A 16,789-nucleotide genomic window follows, 5' to 3' on the forward strand; every position below is an offset into this window, starting at 1 on the left:
CAGCCATGCAAAAGGAAGGGCTGAAATGGAGAATCCCTTTATTGGTATCTCCTGTAACTGAAATGTGGCCAAAGATGATTTTTTTTTTTTGAGGCTGGAGAACGGAGGGAAGAAAACCACTATAAATAAATGAATATTCCCAGTCTAACACTGGGTGTCAGTGGCCCATAGCTGCTAATAATTATGAATACAAAGGGCTGAGTGCTCCCTTTGTGTCACCACCATCTGCCATCTTTTTGCACAAAGCCAAAGCATTACCCAAGCCTCTGTGTTCTTTGGGCCCACCAGCTTTCTCTACTACTGCAGAGAGCAAAGATTGCTGCATTCTCAGGGATGTGCTGACACTCACTATGTGAATATGTCTAGTGGATGGACCACTGGCCTGGGGCTCAGGCGATCTGAGTTCTATTCCTGGCTCTTGCAGTGACCTGGGGCAAATGATTTCCCCTCTCTTGTCCCTTCCAAACCTTTGTCTGATCTATTTAGACTCTAAGCTCCTTGGGGCAGGGACTCTCTTATGTGTTTGTACAGCACCCAGCACAACAATCTTGGTGGAGGCGTCTATGAACCACCACAATATGTACAAATAATAATTTAAACAGGAGAAAGCTGGTCTGAGAAAAAGGATGCAGATGAAATAAACCAGAGCATTTTAATGGTGTGTCATCTGGACACAGACTGCAAAAAGTTACTCTACTCGGGGTTAGAGAGTTTGTTAATGGAGAGAAATTTTAATGATCACACAATGCCGGCTCTTTTCAGCGCTCACAACTTTTCCTTCCACTCTGCTGGAGCTCTCCGAGAGTCCCCATTTCCCACTTTCAGGAGATAGCTTTCTGGTTTAAAGAGAACTCAAGTTCTTGATCTTTTCAAACCCTCCTTCATCCAACTGTCTGGAGTTAGTCATGTCATCTATGCAAGCTCACTCTTCTCTCCTTTGATTGCCCTCCCTTTTAGACTGGCCTGTTTTCCCCCCCCCCCCACACACACACACCCAACCACCCTTTGCTCAATCTGTGTCTATGCAAATATGTCTGATGTTGGTTCCTCATACCCCTTTCTCCGGGAGTAATAGGGCTAGGAAAGAAATCCAACGTTACCCATACAGAACAGTATACATGTTCAGAAATGGAACAGAATTATAAATCAGCTGTTCAGCTGTATCCATCCATCCCAGCCAGACTGAGTCTTTATATGCCATTCTTCATCCCCAACGTGTAGTTATTACTTCCTGAAAATGAGCTGTCCAGAGTTAAATGCCACTAGATTGCTAATTGTGATGGTGTTGCTGGAATGTACTTGGATGCTTGAACATGACAAATGGCCTGTGACAATCCATCCACCTTGCCAGTGTTTCCACAATGACGTCTCCTCTCGCCCACACCAAATGTAAATCTCATTATCATACATTATGCAGCTCATGCACTTGGTATCAGAGAAATAGATGTATTCACGGCTTGCATATGATTTTTTAGCTAAGATCAAGGCAAAACTCAAATGAACAGTCAAAGCCAGGCAAAAGGTGTCCTTTACGGGAATCGTGATAATGAACGGTTGGGGCTTATCCAGTTCCCAGTAGACAGGGATCTGCATTACAGAAGAGACATCATTCTAACTGGCACCTTTGCTGGACGTCTCAGCAGAGAAGCCATGAATGAAAGAACCAAAGGGACAGTCAGTGTCACCTAGTGGGGGAGTCCTTCCAAGACAGGGTTTTAGACTCCAGAGATCACAGAGAAAGGGAAGTAAGGCACTGAAGAGTCTGACATAGCTTCCCCAACCCAAGACCACCTGCCATCCAGGTGAGAGAGACTGGGACTCAGAGGAATAGAGAGAAGGGGTGGGATGAAGGGTAGGATTTTTACTGGAACATTTCTCATCTGAATGCATTCTCTGAGGTCTACTTTAGAACTGGATGAAGGTGGGTAGGCTGTGGAAAAGGGTTCCCTGAACCAGTTCATCAAAGAGCTTGGCTTGTTTAGCCTAATTAAAAGAAGGCTGAGGGGAGATATGATTGCTCTCTACAAATATATCAGAGGAATAAATACCAGGGAGGGAGAGGAATTATTTAAGCTCAGTACCAATGTCGACACAAAACCAAATGGATATAAACTGGCTATCAGGAAGTTTAGACTTGAAACTAGATGAAGGTTTCTAACCATCAGAGGAGTGAAGTTCTGGAACAGCCTTCCAAGGGGAGCAGTGGGAGCAAAAGACACATCTGGCTTCAAGACTAAGCTTGATAAGCTTATGGAGGGGATGGTATAATGAGATTGGTCTTTGACTACTAGCGGTAAATATGCCCAAGGGCTTGTGATGGGATGTTAGATGGGGTGGGATCTGAGTTACTACAGAGAATTTGTTCCTGGGTGTCTGGCTGGTGAGTCTTGCCCACATGCTCAGGGTTTAGCTGATCGCCATATTTGGGGTTGGGAAGGAAGTTTCCTCCAGGGCAGATTGTCAGAGGCCTTGGGGGGTTTTCGCCTTCCTCTGCAGCATGGGGCACGGGTCACTTGCTGGAAGATTCTCTGCACCTTGAAGTCTTTAAACCATCATTTGAGAACTTCAGTGGCTCAGACACAGATTTGATACAGGAGTGGGTGGGTGAGATTCTGTGGCCTGCGTTGTGCAGGAGGTCAGACTAGATTATCATAATGGTCCCTTCTGACCTTTAAGTCTTTGATTCAATCTCTGTTACAGAACAAGCACGTTCATTGTTGAGCAAATTAGTGGTTTGAAAAGGAGATTCTATGCCATTCCTTATGGTGCACTGTCTGTATATGGCTAGAAGGTTTATTATGGTTTTTAAAGGCGGGGTGGGAAGGGCTCATTATTAGGGAATTCATTTCAGCAGCATCCTTCATTTTTGGAATAATGGTAGATTTATTGAGCCATTCCACTGGGAGTATTTGAGGGGCAGTTTTGAGGATAAAAGCCGTACGCTTTTCCGTTTGACATCCGGAGATTCCTTCATGCCCCATAAGACTGCCTTGTTACTTAAAAGTCACCACTTTATGTTCTTGTTGATTAATCTGTTAGCTCGTTTGAAGCTGCATACCAAAGTCAGTGGGCTGTCTTTTGCCCACAGTCCAGTGTTGAAGCCTTGATGTTTTTTTAAAACCCTAGTTTCAATTAAGTGATGAGCAAAGCCAGACTTCTCTGACCATAAATCTCTCACTGCATGAGAACAGGTCTGAAGTGTTCTTTAGCTGGCTAGCTAGATGTCATTTGCTCTCAGGTGCTGTCCAAGCAGCAGCACTAATCTGCCCTTTGAAAGGAATGAAGACAGGTTTGGTGCTTTGGCTTGTGGAAGAAGCACCTCCACAAAGATAAGGGGGAAAACCCTCTAAATATTACTGTGGCTGCTCTTGTGGCACAACATACGATCACCCACAGCTGCAGTCTCTGGGGGGGGACAAAAGCTGGAGATGATGAAGCAGCCGGTGAGCAAACCCTTTGGGGGGAAAAAATCTCAGCCATGCCTCTAAGGACAGAGGAGAGAGAGTCTCATAGGAGGGGAGAACCTGTGATGCTAATGTCCAGATAATGTTCCTTGTAGGCTATGTCTGGAGAACAGAAACATGTAAAGGTTAAAAAAATTAAACAAGGAAGACACGTGCAAGTGTCTGGATCCCCTAATGGCTTTCACTACATATTAGACACAGGGCAAGCTCCTGAGGGGACAGACTAGAAATAGTGTAAGAGTCAAGCACTAAGTAACATGCTTTCCTTGTTTATGGGGAAGGGAGCCTTTTGCCTCTAGGTCACTGGTTTGACTCTAGCCTAGGTCAGGACCAAAAGTCACTACGAGCTGATGGCTAGTGGCCTATGTGAAACAAGCAGGGGGTGCTCTCAGTCTCTAGCAGACAGCAGTGCATGCACAGGACCCATCACAGCTGGTGCTGTCAGCAGAGAGAGCAAGAACAGAATAGCCCCATGAAGACTGAACTATGCCATCCCTCAGCCCTAGAGATGGTCCCTCCCAGTCAGGGATGAGCTAGGTTGGAAGGGGTGTGTGGCCAGGGTGTCTGCTTGGTTGTAGATGATTAATAAAAGGCAGCACCTGCAGTGGTCAGCTTGTTGAAAAGCAGAGCAGGTGGGAGCAGGCAGGCGTTTGGAGACACTGGCAATTCTTTATATTTAAAACTCAAACTCTACTAAGCTGCTATGATGCCTGCTTTGGAAGAAGGGAAGAATTCCTCTCAAGAGTAAGATCGCCTGGGAATGACTGCCCTTTGCATTTGGAGGCTGAAGTAAATAGTCACGCTGGTTCTTCCTCCCAGGTACTAAGCTGTTAGTCACCTTGACTTTGTAGCATCTTTGTTATGTGGTTGTTAATTAATCTCTCTGTAAAGTCTTTGCTATGCTTTGGTAAATGCTCCATTTGGGAAAGTTTAGGGAGGTTTGTATCCTTTTATTTAAAAAAAAAAGTATGTACTGTGTTTTCATCAGCTGTTGGAATCTCCTGCAGAAAGTGTTGGGCCCATCAGAGTTCTTTTCACATAAGAGCAAGTGATAAAAAAGGGGAGAAGTAACCTTTACAGTCCTGCCACTGACCATACAGTGCTGTGCAAGTGAATAGTAGGCTTGAGGCTCCACCGACCAAATAGACTGGAACCTTTTAACGAGCACTTAACTCACTACCAGTTTTTCCCCAACAGGAAGGGAAAGAAATGCACTCCTGAAGGAGGGGCATTCAGCCAGGAACTAAAGGGCAATGACGTTAGCATAGTTCTTTTTGGGGTGTAACCTATGAAGGGCCAGATTCTCTGCTGTCCTGGACAATGTGTAGTCACTTGCACCTGTTCTGATCTAGCAGCAATTCCCTTCTACTTTGCCCTTGCTCTGTGCAGCTGTAAATGGCTTTGTATAGTGCAGGGCAGAGGAGAATCTAGCCTAAAATCTTTCAACTCCTTCCTATCCTGTCCAATTGGGTTTGCATATTGCAGAACTTTTCTAAGCCAGCAGCATGACACAATATTTGTGTTGCAAGGCAAACGTCCCACTGCGATGATTCATCTGCAAAACTTGCTTGCTCTGTTACATGCCACGTTGGGGCTGGTTCAGCAGGCTCTTCTTCCTGCTACAAGAGTCGGTCCACCCGAACTACTGCTGTTTAGCTACTGAACAGAAAACCATGAATGAGGCAAGGCAGTTAGACTTGGGATGGGGAGACCTGGCTTCAATTCCCTGCTCCACCACAGATTTCCTGTATGACTTGAGCAAGTCACGTTGTACCTTGGTTCCCTATCTGCATAATGGGGATATGCAGATATGCACCCCTAGCTCACAGGGGTGTTGAGTATAAATGCACGAGACTGTAGGGTTTTCAGACACCCCAGTATGGGGCCATATAAGAACCTTTGATACTGGGTTTTTTAGACGGCTGAGAAGATGACAATGACATTTTCTTTCAAAGTGCCAGCAAATGAAATCCTTACATGCCAAACTTCCACTCCCCCTCGTAGGGAGGGTGGTATTCACCCTACTAACAAATGCTCCTCTTTATACCTTTACATCCACCTAACCGTGCAGAAACCAAAGCCTCCATCTAGCTGCAAGAGGCAGCTCTCTGTTTTGAGCAGCCTGCAGAACCCTGGCTTATGTGACAAGTAAATCTCTGAATTCTCCAGCCACACACTGACCCTGAATACCTGTCTCCTGAATGTCAGGAGTCTTCAAATACCAAATGCTGGGGCTCAAACCCATCTCGAGTTTGTCTCACAGCAGTTGCTTCATTTAAAAGTGACTTTAGTTATTTTCTTGGAATGTGCCTTATGCTGCTGGCATCAAACAACTCCTTATTCTTCCTGCCAAGAACTACTCTCCTAATGACTTGTCACTGTATTTCCACGCCCCCTTCCTTTTGTTCCTAAACTGTGAGTCATGACGCCTCTATGTCCAGTGCACATGAATCAAATCTTTAAATGTGCAGTCATTCTCCTCATCTGCATTTGAACTTGCTTGGGGCTGCAAACTGAGGGAACAGCAAAAATTCTTTAACACATTGCCAGTCAATATTTCTCAATAATGATACAATTGCTTGTTTCCCATGTCCTGCTGGTGAATTTCAGTTAAAATCATGAGTTAATTCTTCACTGTTCCATTTAAACTCCTTCTCTTCTGTTCCTGCATCTTCTTCCATAGGGGAGCACTGTGTGGCATAGCACCCAGTTTGTGCAGGGATTCTTCCAGAGCGGTGTGTGGGTGGGTGGGTGTGTGTGTACACACAGTGAAAAGCATGTTATAATAAAATAATCCATTTTCTTGCTGGAACAGCTCCTTGCATATTGTGCCATCCTGCTCTGACCCGTATATCGAGCCCTCTGCTATATGCTTGTTCTTCCATTCAGGTAACTAAACATGGAAGAAAAACAGGTACCAAGTGGGTTGCATTTATCAAGGCCTGGCCTTATGTGAATTGCTTCCACTCTGCATTCACTTTAGACTTTCTTTGCAATGTGAAGCTTTCTGCAAGATTAGCAAGACTCCTTGACTTCCTGTCAGATCCACTAAGCGTCAGCATGGGGAAAATAAGTTGCTACATCTTCATAAAATGATATTAAGGACCTTGTCAGCAAGGATGATAGTCATTCCAGACAGAGTGCTACTAAAGGTGAAATAGCTGAATTTTCTCTGTCAAATCAGCCAGTTCCATAATTACTTGGTATAAAGTTACCAAATTGCCAGGGATATTCTATCAACAGAAACATTTCAATGGACAAATCTGTTGACTGGCTGGCCCTGTGTCATTTACAGTGGGGTTTTCCAAGCACACTGTGTTGGCTTAACTCTGCTCCCTTTAAAATAGTCAAAATCCCTTTGCCTTTAATGGGAGCAGAGTTAGGACAATGCTGAGTGAGAGTGCAAGCTGTATCAGGCAGGGGCTGCCTTCTGTTTGCACAGCTCCTAATGCAATGAATTCCCACCCATCGCTGGGGCTCCCAGGTGCAACTGCAATAACAACTTTGAAAACTGAACCCTTAGTTGATATACAAGTTATGGGGGGGGGGGATGGGAGGACAGGGGAAATAGTCACCGAGGTCTGCATAGTAATGGGTAGCCACCAGCCTATGAATATTTGAGATACCTATTGCTGTTCCCACCTGCCACCTCCTTAATCACTTAACACTCGGGATGTGGGGGGGGGGGGGGGGGAAGGACGAGGGAGAGAGAAAGAAGCAGATCACATCAGTGGGTGAAGGAAGTTATAACAAGAGGCCAAAACAGTGGTATTTAGAAGACAGAAAAGTTGATTCTTAGTGGTTTATGCTGCTGCTCTGCCTATAGTAACGGAGTGCCTTTTGCGTAAAATAGATACAATAGTGAAGTGCCTGATAGGGTTAGATAGCTCACACTTATATAGAAGATCACTGGTTTCACACATCACATGGTCCCAAATAGCCTTCATCATTCAGAAAAACAAATCTAACCTTCATTGGGGGAGTGAACCAGGAGGCTCTGCCTTTGGCAGCTTTGTAATTTCAAGGCTGCTCAAGAATATTGCCAAGAGTACTTGCCCCCGCCAGTGCAGCCTGGTTTCTACCCCTTCCATTCAGGCTTAATAGTCTTGACTTCTCAAACTCCTTACTGCACAGTGCACAATCCACAGCGAGCTATTGGCAATAGAAAAGAGCTCACTCCTGCTTTGGCTGCTGTCCACGGCTGGTACTTAGGGAAATCTGCTGCTGTCTGCTTTTTTTCTGCTTCAAGGCAGGATCTCGGTTCCCCTGTCCTAACTGCGGTTCACAACATGCCAAGAATAGAAACCCTATTCGAAGTGCCCACAAGACAGAGTAGCTAATGGAAAAGTCAGCCACCATTGATTCATGTTTGTGCTGCCACTTTCAAGAGGAATCCGGTTTGATCTTGCAACAAGAGGAACTATTTACTGGGCTATTCCAAGAGACTAAAAGATTGGAGGAGTGTATCTATTGGGTTTCTGGGAACCGGGCGGGCGGAAGCCCGCCCAATGCTAAAGGATCCCCCCCAGCCTAAGGGGAGGATCTATAGGACCCCAGAAACCCACTAATTTTGGGGGACAACTAATAAAAGAACAGGAACAGGAGTGTGGGCAAAGAGTCATAGCAGGGTGGTTACCCCCTCCTGCCCTGAGGGGTTTAAAAGCAGCCCTGCAGAGGGCTGCAGCTTTAAAAGCCTGGGCTGATTGGGGAAAGCAGGCTCAGCTGTGGCCATGCCCCAATCAGGCCCAGCTGGCCCCTATAACAGGCAGTGAGCCAGGAGCCCACTTAGTTTCCCTCTGCCTGTAGAGGGAGAAGGGCCTGGCTGCAGGGAGCTAGATACAAGGTACCTGCGTGGAGCAGGGCTGGGAAAAGGTAGAGGAGCTGGGGAGCTCCAGCCTGGAAAGCCCCAGGCTGCGGCCTAGCAGAAGGCAACAGGTACTGGGGGTTGCAGAGGGATGCCCAGGGGTAGGCCAAGGCAGCAGGTCCAGACCCAACCTTGCCAGTGATGAGTGGCTGACACTGCAGTCTGCCCCAGGGTGTGGGGCTAGGCAATGACTGGCAGTAGCCTGATACTGAGGCGAGGTGGAGATAGTGGGTGGGGGTTCCCCTGGGAGGGGGAGACCCTGAGGCCGAAAGGGGTTATTTCCAGGGGGCAGCACCCCAGGTAAATGGGGCACTGGGGTCCAGGGAGGGACATGGGGGGCCAGAGGCCAGGCAGATCACCGGCCTGCAGAGGGCGCTCCAGAGCTGGAAGAGCTAATTCCCAGAACATACCAGCAGGAGGCGCCGCAGGGGTGAGTCCGCACGTCTACCCGGAGTCTTCAAAACAACAAAAATCAACTCTCAAATCTCCCTACATGTACAATTCACTGTAAGTGCTAGAATAACCCCTCTCCAGCACTGGCACAAATGGCAGCTAGTAACGTATGTTGAGGATCCTATAAAACATACATTGTTACAATGTTGTGATGCGTGTAACAGAAATTCTCCCAAGACTATAGGATATCTCAGATGAATGACAAAGCATTTTACAACTTGAATGAAGTTAAGAGTAGCTTTAAGGCACTAAACCGGGATTTGAGAGAGCTGGATTCAATTCCTGGCTCTGTCACTGTGACCTTGGGTAAGTCACATAATTGGCTTCTGTTTCCCAGCTGTTGTTGGCTCCATTTTATGTAATTTGCAATTATCCATCTATGCTGCAATGCCTACAAAACACTGGCCAGTGATTAGGGAGCTGGTGCTCTTCCTCCATCCATCATAACTCTCATTGTTGCCTTGTGCTCCCCCTGTCTGTTAATTGCACCAGCCTCTAATCTCTTGTTCCAGATTGCAAGTCATCTAGCACAATGGGGTCCTGATCCTGGAGCACTCCATAGCCTCTAGGTATTACTGGAATACAAATAACAATCCTTCTATGGTCTGTCTATCATAGATACTTAGCTGGCCATCACTCTGCATCTCACATTCTCGAATGTAGTTATCCTCACAATACCCCTGGGAGGTAGGAAAATATTATCTCAATTTTACAGATGGGAGAAAGGCAAAGGCCCTGATCCTCACAGGTATTTAGGTCCCTGTCTTTCATTGAAATTAATACGAGAACTAGGGGCCACCAAATTAAATTAATAGGTAGCAGGTTTAAAACAAACAAAAGGGAGTGTTTTTTTCACACAATGCACAGTCAACCTGTGGAACTCCTTGCCAGAGGATGTTGTGAAGGCCAAGACTATAACAGGATTCACAAAAGAACTAGATACATTCATGGAGGATAGGTTCATCAATGGTTATTAGCCAGGATGGGAAGGGATGATGTCCCTAGCCTCTGTTTGCCAGAAACTGGGAATGGACGATGGGATGGATCACTTGATTGCCTGTTCTGTTCATTCCCTCTGGGGCATCTGGCATTGGCCACTGTTGGAAGACAGGATACTGGGCTAGATGGACCTTTGATCTGACCCAGTATGACCGCTCTTATGGGAGTTAAGTGCCAAAATATCTTTGAGGATCTGGGCTTAAGTGACTTGCCCATAGTCCCACAGGAAGTCTGTGGCAGAGCACGGAATTGAATCCTGGTCTCTCATGCTGCACTTAACCATTGGATGATCTTTCCCCTCAAAGGGCATATTCTGCAAATATTTATTATGAGGGACTACAGCGGTAGGCACAGTAGAAACCCTATAAAAAAGGAATCAAGCCAAGCAAGTTATGGAAAATAGACTGTCCTTAGGAAAAATGAGTTATGCAGTAAGTGCAGTTTGGTAGAATAATTCACTAGCACAAACAGAGTATGGGATTGGTGAACCTGCCCTGGAGATTTTTTGGTCCCCCTTGTGCTGTTTGAGTACCTTGATTCTCTTCATAGTTTGCTGCCGGTTGTGCTTTACAGTTCTAGTTTTTGCAAGCATGGTATCTGAATGCACTTTATCAGGGGCCCCTTCATTTTGTATAGTGGCTCTCAGTCACCGGAGTTAGTCCACTGCTCTGTGTTTATTGATTAAGTAGATGAGTGGAACGAGGGGTTTCCCACCTGAGTAAGTGAACTGCTGGTGTGGGGGGTGAGAGAACGTAGGCATTTTTAATTCTCCTAATCTTGTTGGTGCTCCCTGGCTTGGGGAGAAATTGTGTGGGGGGGGGGGGAGAGGGAGATGATGTACCCCCTCTGAGCAGCCCCCCCCACACAAGCCCATTGGCAAGGATTGGAGATTTGGTCCTGAGAACTAGTAGGCTGAAAGAGCAATACTCTTAATGAAAAGCAAGAAATTCATGCAGGCTGCTCCCAATATCTATTGTTTATGAAGAATAACTTGTCATAGTATGTACAGAAGAGCTCCATCAGTATTCGTTAGTACAGTGAAAATATGCAAGCAGTGAAAACCCAACAGGGCATGAACAATTTGCTTATAAAAATTAAAGGAAAACCTTGGCATTTGCAGATCCACTTATCTGAATAAAGAGTCAATTAGTCAAAGTTCATTGATCACAGCTGTTGATATTCCTCTAGCCATGCACATAGAGCTGAACTCCAAAAAGCCTTCAGAGTAGCGATCATAAATCAGAGTCCAGGCACCAGGGCTCTTTCAAATAGCAAAAATAGATATGTGCAAAAGCAGCAGGTTGAAAGATGCATGAGCATAGGAGGTGAGCTGGCTCAAGTGCATTTCTTATTAGTGAAATTGCTATAAAACAGGGAGATTGCCAGTGAGGCAAACATCTTTCCATCCCACCTTCTCATGAACCCTACTTACCATTTTTCAGCCATCTCCACTATGAGGTTTGATCGGAAAGATTTCATGTTCTTTGAGAACTAAAATCTTTTTTTTTCTCCCTTATCCACCGCTTTTCATTTTGCCACTGAAAGTGTGTATGCATGTGTATCCCATACCCGTTACTGAAAAACCAATGCAACCTTCAAATGTTTCACTTTATCAATTAGAAAAAAAATAAACTTGAGAAAAGGCCAACTTTATCAAAGTTCTGAATGAAGATTTGTAGCATTTTTGCATCCTGGTCTCCAACACTTCCATGTATTCCAGTAGTTCCCAAACTGGGGTTTGCAAAATGTTACAGGGGGTTCTCGGGGGGAGGGGGGCTTCCCTAATGGCAGATAGAGCTGTCCCTAGGGACATTGGGCAGCACAGAGACGGAAACCTGGAGCTCCTGGACTTCCAAGAGCTAAGCAAATCAAAGCAAGCATATCTATCACACTGAGGAGATTTAAACTTCAAGACTCCTTGTAAGAAATGGAAAGGGAGGTGGATATTTTTTGCTGTTTTTAAAATTAATTAGGCAGCTAGTATTGTTTTTTAAATTATTATGAAGAACAAGTTTAAGCTTTGTTGTAATGTGCGTTGTTTGCCTGGACTGCTCAAGACCTGAATGCTTGTGTAGGAGGAACTCTTTGAGTTGGCTTCTTAAATACCTTCATGCTGTTTCTCATCTGATACTCCTTGATGAAAACTAGGAGCCTTGTCTGATAACAGGCTTATTCAAGGTGATACAAGCTACGAAAGTGAGATCTTGGCAGAGTATTGCCGTTTTCATAATGTAATAAAAATACTGTAATGATAAATAATAATATTGGGGGTAGCCATGTTAGTCTGTATCCACAAAAACAACAAGGAGTCCGGTGGCACCTTAAAGACTAACAGATTTATTTGGGCATAAGCTTTCGTGGGTAAAAAAACCCACTTCTTCAGATGCATAGAGTGAAAGTTACAGATGCAGGCATTATATAATGACACATGACGAGAAGGGAGTACCTCACAAGTGGAGAACCAGTGTTAACAGGGCCAATAATTAGTGTGTAATAAGCATGTCATAAAAACAGATTTATTTGTTTCCAAGATCACTGCTTTTATAATTTATACTCAAGTAAAGGAGAAAATCCCTGGAAATATTAGAAGGGGGTTCTTGACATTTTAGTGAAAGGGTTCGCAGGTTGTTAAAGTTGGGGAGCCACTGATGTAGTCTGATGCTCTGCAATAAGCTCCCTGCATGTTGCAGAATGAACCCTTTCCATTTGCACCAAAAGGCAAAATCTTAATTCTATCTGAGCTTCAAGTTAAGGTTTTTCTGGATGAGGACCCATTTACCCCGAGGATTTGGGGTAGTTGTTTTACCAGTAGAGCTACACAGAAGGGGATCACTATAGTTAGGAGCATACACCTGGACCCTACTTGCACTGGTTCGGCTAGCCCAGTTTGAGAGTCACTTGTTTAGTGTGGGCATGTGGCACCAGTGTAGGGGCTTTCAAAGGGTTAGCGTCCCTGATGGCAGTGGAACTGCTTGTGTGCCTACAGTGAAGCATGTGCTAGAGTTGGGTGAAATACTTTGGATTTAATAGTTTATTTGCCAGAAAATGCAGTTTGGTATTGACTGAAACTACTTGCAAATTTTTTGACACATTTGTCTAATAGTTTTGGACAAAAAATAAATCACTTTTTTTACTAGATTCACAGGGGGACTTCAGTGCCATTCGTGAAACCATGAGAGGAGGAGGAGGAGGAGCCAGTACCCTCCTTCCTATCCTCCCCGGCAATATCCTACAGCCCTGTGGTTACAGCACTCCCTTACTATATGGGACGACTAGGGGTTGAGCCCCTCCGTCCATGATTGAGAGCAGGGACATTAACTTGGCTATAGGGCTAAAGACAGCACTACTGTCACCTATTTCTATGGGGGTTTTGTGAGTCATAAAAGTCCAGTCCCCTGTACTCAAGGCAGGACTAAGTATTATCTAGAGTAGATCATTCCTGACAGGTGTTTGTCCAACCTGCTCTTAAAAATCCCCAGTGATGGAAATCCCACCACCTCCCTAGGCAATTTATTCCAGTGCTTAACCACTCTGACAGTTAGGAAATTTTTCCTAGAAGAACAATTTTTGTCCCTTCTCCATGTAACAGCCTTTTATGTACTTGAAAACTGTTATGTCCCCTCTGTCTTCTCTTTTCCAGACTAAACAAACTCATTTTTTTTTTCCAATCTTCCCTCGTAGGTCATGTTTTCTAGACCTTTAATCATTTTTATTGCTGTTCTCTGGACCCTCTCCAATTTATCCACATCTTTCCTGAAATGTGGTGCCCAGAACTGGACACAATACTCCAGCTGAGGCCCAGTCAGCACAGAGTGGAGCAGAAGAATGACTTCTCGTGTCTTGCTTACAACACTCCTGCTAATACATCCCAGAATGATGTTTGCTTTTTTTGCAATAGCGTCACACTGTGGACTCATATTTAGCTTGTGATCCACTATGACCCCTAGATCCCTTTTTGCAATGCTCCTTCCTAGGCAGCCATTTCCCATTGTGTATGTGTGCAACTGATTGTTCCTTCCTAAGTGGAGCACTTTGCGTTTGTTCTTATTTAATTTCATCCTATTTACTTCAGATTATTTCTCCAGTTTGTCCAGATCATTTTGAATTTTAATCCTATCCTCCAATGCACTTGCAACCCCTCCCAGCTTGGTATCATCTGCAAACTTTATAAGTGGACTCTCTGTGCCATTATATAAATCATTGAAGAAGATATTGAACAGAACTGGACCCAGAACCAATCCCTGTGGGATCCCACTCGATATGCCCTTCCAGCATGACTGTGAACCACTGATATCTAGTCTCTGGGAATGATTTTTCCAACCAGTTATGCACCCACCTTATAGTAGCTCCATCTAGGTTGTATTTCCCTAGTTTGTTTATGACTGTGACTAAAGGAATGACTTTTCTCAATTTCCTTTGCTGTTAATAAAAACAAAAAATGAAAACATCCCAAATCAAAATATTTTTTGCGTTTTCACTGAGCACCAAAAACAAACAAACAAATGTTTGGCATTAACCAGCACACTGACAAGTCAACAATTTACACAGCTCTCGCAGGCTTGCAGGGCTCAGCATCTGGAAGCACTGAGACCATCGAATGGGAGGAGCTTGTCTTCTAACATTCAATTGCTGAAGTTTGGAAACTTTTCACGGCTTAGCTAAGCAAAAAGATTGTCAAAATCAGGATGAGGGAACCCCATGGGGTTTGGAAATAGCAACCCTCCCGAGCTGTTTCTGAAGGACATAAAACATGCTTGTAAATGCTTGAAAATTCTTGTTACACGTGGGGCAACTGGTTTCAGTAGTTATTTTAAGAGACAGTTTTCTAGATTCAGGGATGTCATTGCTCTATATTGGGGATTGATGTACCCCAAAAGCTTGGTGCACTCAAATGGACACAGTGTGTACATACAGCACACAAAATGAGGGGAGGGGGTGTATGTAACTACCCATGCTCAAATTACATTAAAAAAATATTACAGTTACAAAGTCAAGCACACCAAAGTTAGGAAAAAACAAAATTAGGGTTTGTGCAACTTTAATACTCATGCACATACACCCCTTGTGTTACGATAGCTTTAACGACACGCTTACATAGTGTTTTTCACACAGGACCCTTGTCCCATTCAGTGTACAGAATGGACCTGCTCTGAGGATGAAAGCAGGGGTGGGGGGGGGGTCAGTGGGACCCCCTGCTTCATTTGCTGCAGAAGCTGGAAGATGGACAATGGCTGAGGGACTGTAAGAAGAGAAAGGAGGGTCTCAAGTTTAAAACTGTTGAATGCTGTGCTGGAGAACTGGCATCCATCCCTGTATCTGCCACACAGTTGCTGTGTGTTGCTAGGCAAGTCACTTAAGCCAAACTTTTCAGAGGTTATCGCTAATAGTGTACTCCTTGCTTTCTGGGTGCCTGGTGTGAGATCTTGGGGGTGGGGGGGCATTCATAGCTGCAGCTGAAACCAATGGGAACTGTGGGTTTAGTGCTATATAATGCTAAATACTGTGAAAATTCAGGTCCTAGGGACTAAACTTGAGCACCCAAAGTTACTGGATATGTCTGGCTTTTAACTTCTCTGAGCTTCAGTTCCCCAGCTGTAGCTGGGGGAAAATAATTGGCCCTTATCGTGCAGGCGTGTTGTAAAATTACATGAATCTTTGTGAAGACTCAGATACTCTAGTGCTGAGCACCACAGAAGAGCCCAGGGGGAAATGAATCCTTCTGTCTTCTTAGCAGAATTTGAAGTGTGTGCAGTGAATAACACCCAGGGTCAGATGCTGCACAAGAAATAAAAAATATTGACTAGCTGCTTGTTCAATGAGCATGCTCTATTCTGTGCACTGGATAAGGCAGGGGTCCTGGAGGGGAAAAACTTATTTGATCACATAACTAAAGACTCTATCATTTTAATGCAGGGGTGGCCAACCTGCGCCTGAGAAGGAGCCAGAATTTACTAAAGAGAGACTGCTAAACTTGAATTAATATGCAAATTAGATGCAATTAACTTAGGTTTGAACAGAGACTGAAAATGATTGGGCTTATTTCTGAATCTATTTCCCCATGTTAAGTATCCTCACACCTTCTATGGGTCATCTGATTATCACTTCAAAAGTTTTTTTTTCTCCTGTTGATCATAGCTCATCTCAATTGATTGGCCTCTTACAGTTGATATGGCTACTTCCACCTGTATGTTCCCATCTATGTATCTGATGAAGTGGGCTGTAGCCCACGAAAGCCTATGCTCAAATAAATGTTACTCTCTAAGGTGTCACAAGTACTCCTGTTCTTTTTGCGGATACAGACTAACACCGCTGCTACTCTGGAACCTGTCATTATCAAAGAGCCACAGTAACAGGTCAGCAGCCCCCTGTCAGCTCCCCCTGCCTCAGTGTCTCCCACCTGCTAGAAGCACCACCGATCAGCACCTAACCCTCCATCTTGTGCCTCCCACCTGCTGTGATCAGCTGTTTTGTCTTGGGGTGTGCAGGATGCTCGGGGGTGGGGTGTATGGGGAGGAAGGGTGTGGCAGACTCAGGGGAAGGGGCGGGGGCCTTGGGGGGAAGAAATGGAGTGGGGCGGGGACCTGGGGCAGAGTGAGCACCCTGCAGCACATTGGAAAGTTGGTGCCTGTAGCTCCAGTTCTGGAGGCAGTGCCTAGACAAGGAGCTGCATATTAACTTCGGAAGAGCCTCAAATTGGCCACCCCTGATTTAATGCATATACACAGGGGGGATGAATTAAGATTGCACAGGGAAGGCAAAAGCCACCCTCCTGCCAAATTTGAAGTCCCCTGAGCTAAAGTGTAGTGATACTAAAGCTAATCAAAGAAAAGGCCACCAGCATTTTTTTTCACATTGGGCAAAACAATGTATGTTTTCCTTAGCTTTGGTCACCGAAACAGCTGAACCACGGCCTTTTAATGAGTTGGGCAGGTAACCGCCCTTTGTGCCTTTGAAAAATTTCCCCTCTGTATTTTCTCTTCTCCCACCACCTTCCTCTGTCCTATTTGTC

The sequence above is a fragment of the Mauremys mutica genome, chromosome 21, assembly GCF_020497125.1.
Source record: "Mauremys mutica isolate MM-2020 ecotype Southern chromosome 21, ASM2049712v1, whole genome shotgun sequence".
Lineage (NCBI taxonomy): Eukaryota > Metazoa > Chordata > Testudines > Geoemydidae > Mauremys > Mauremys mutica.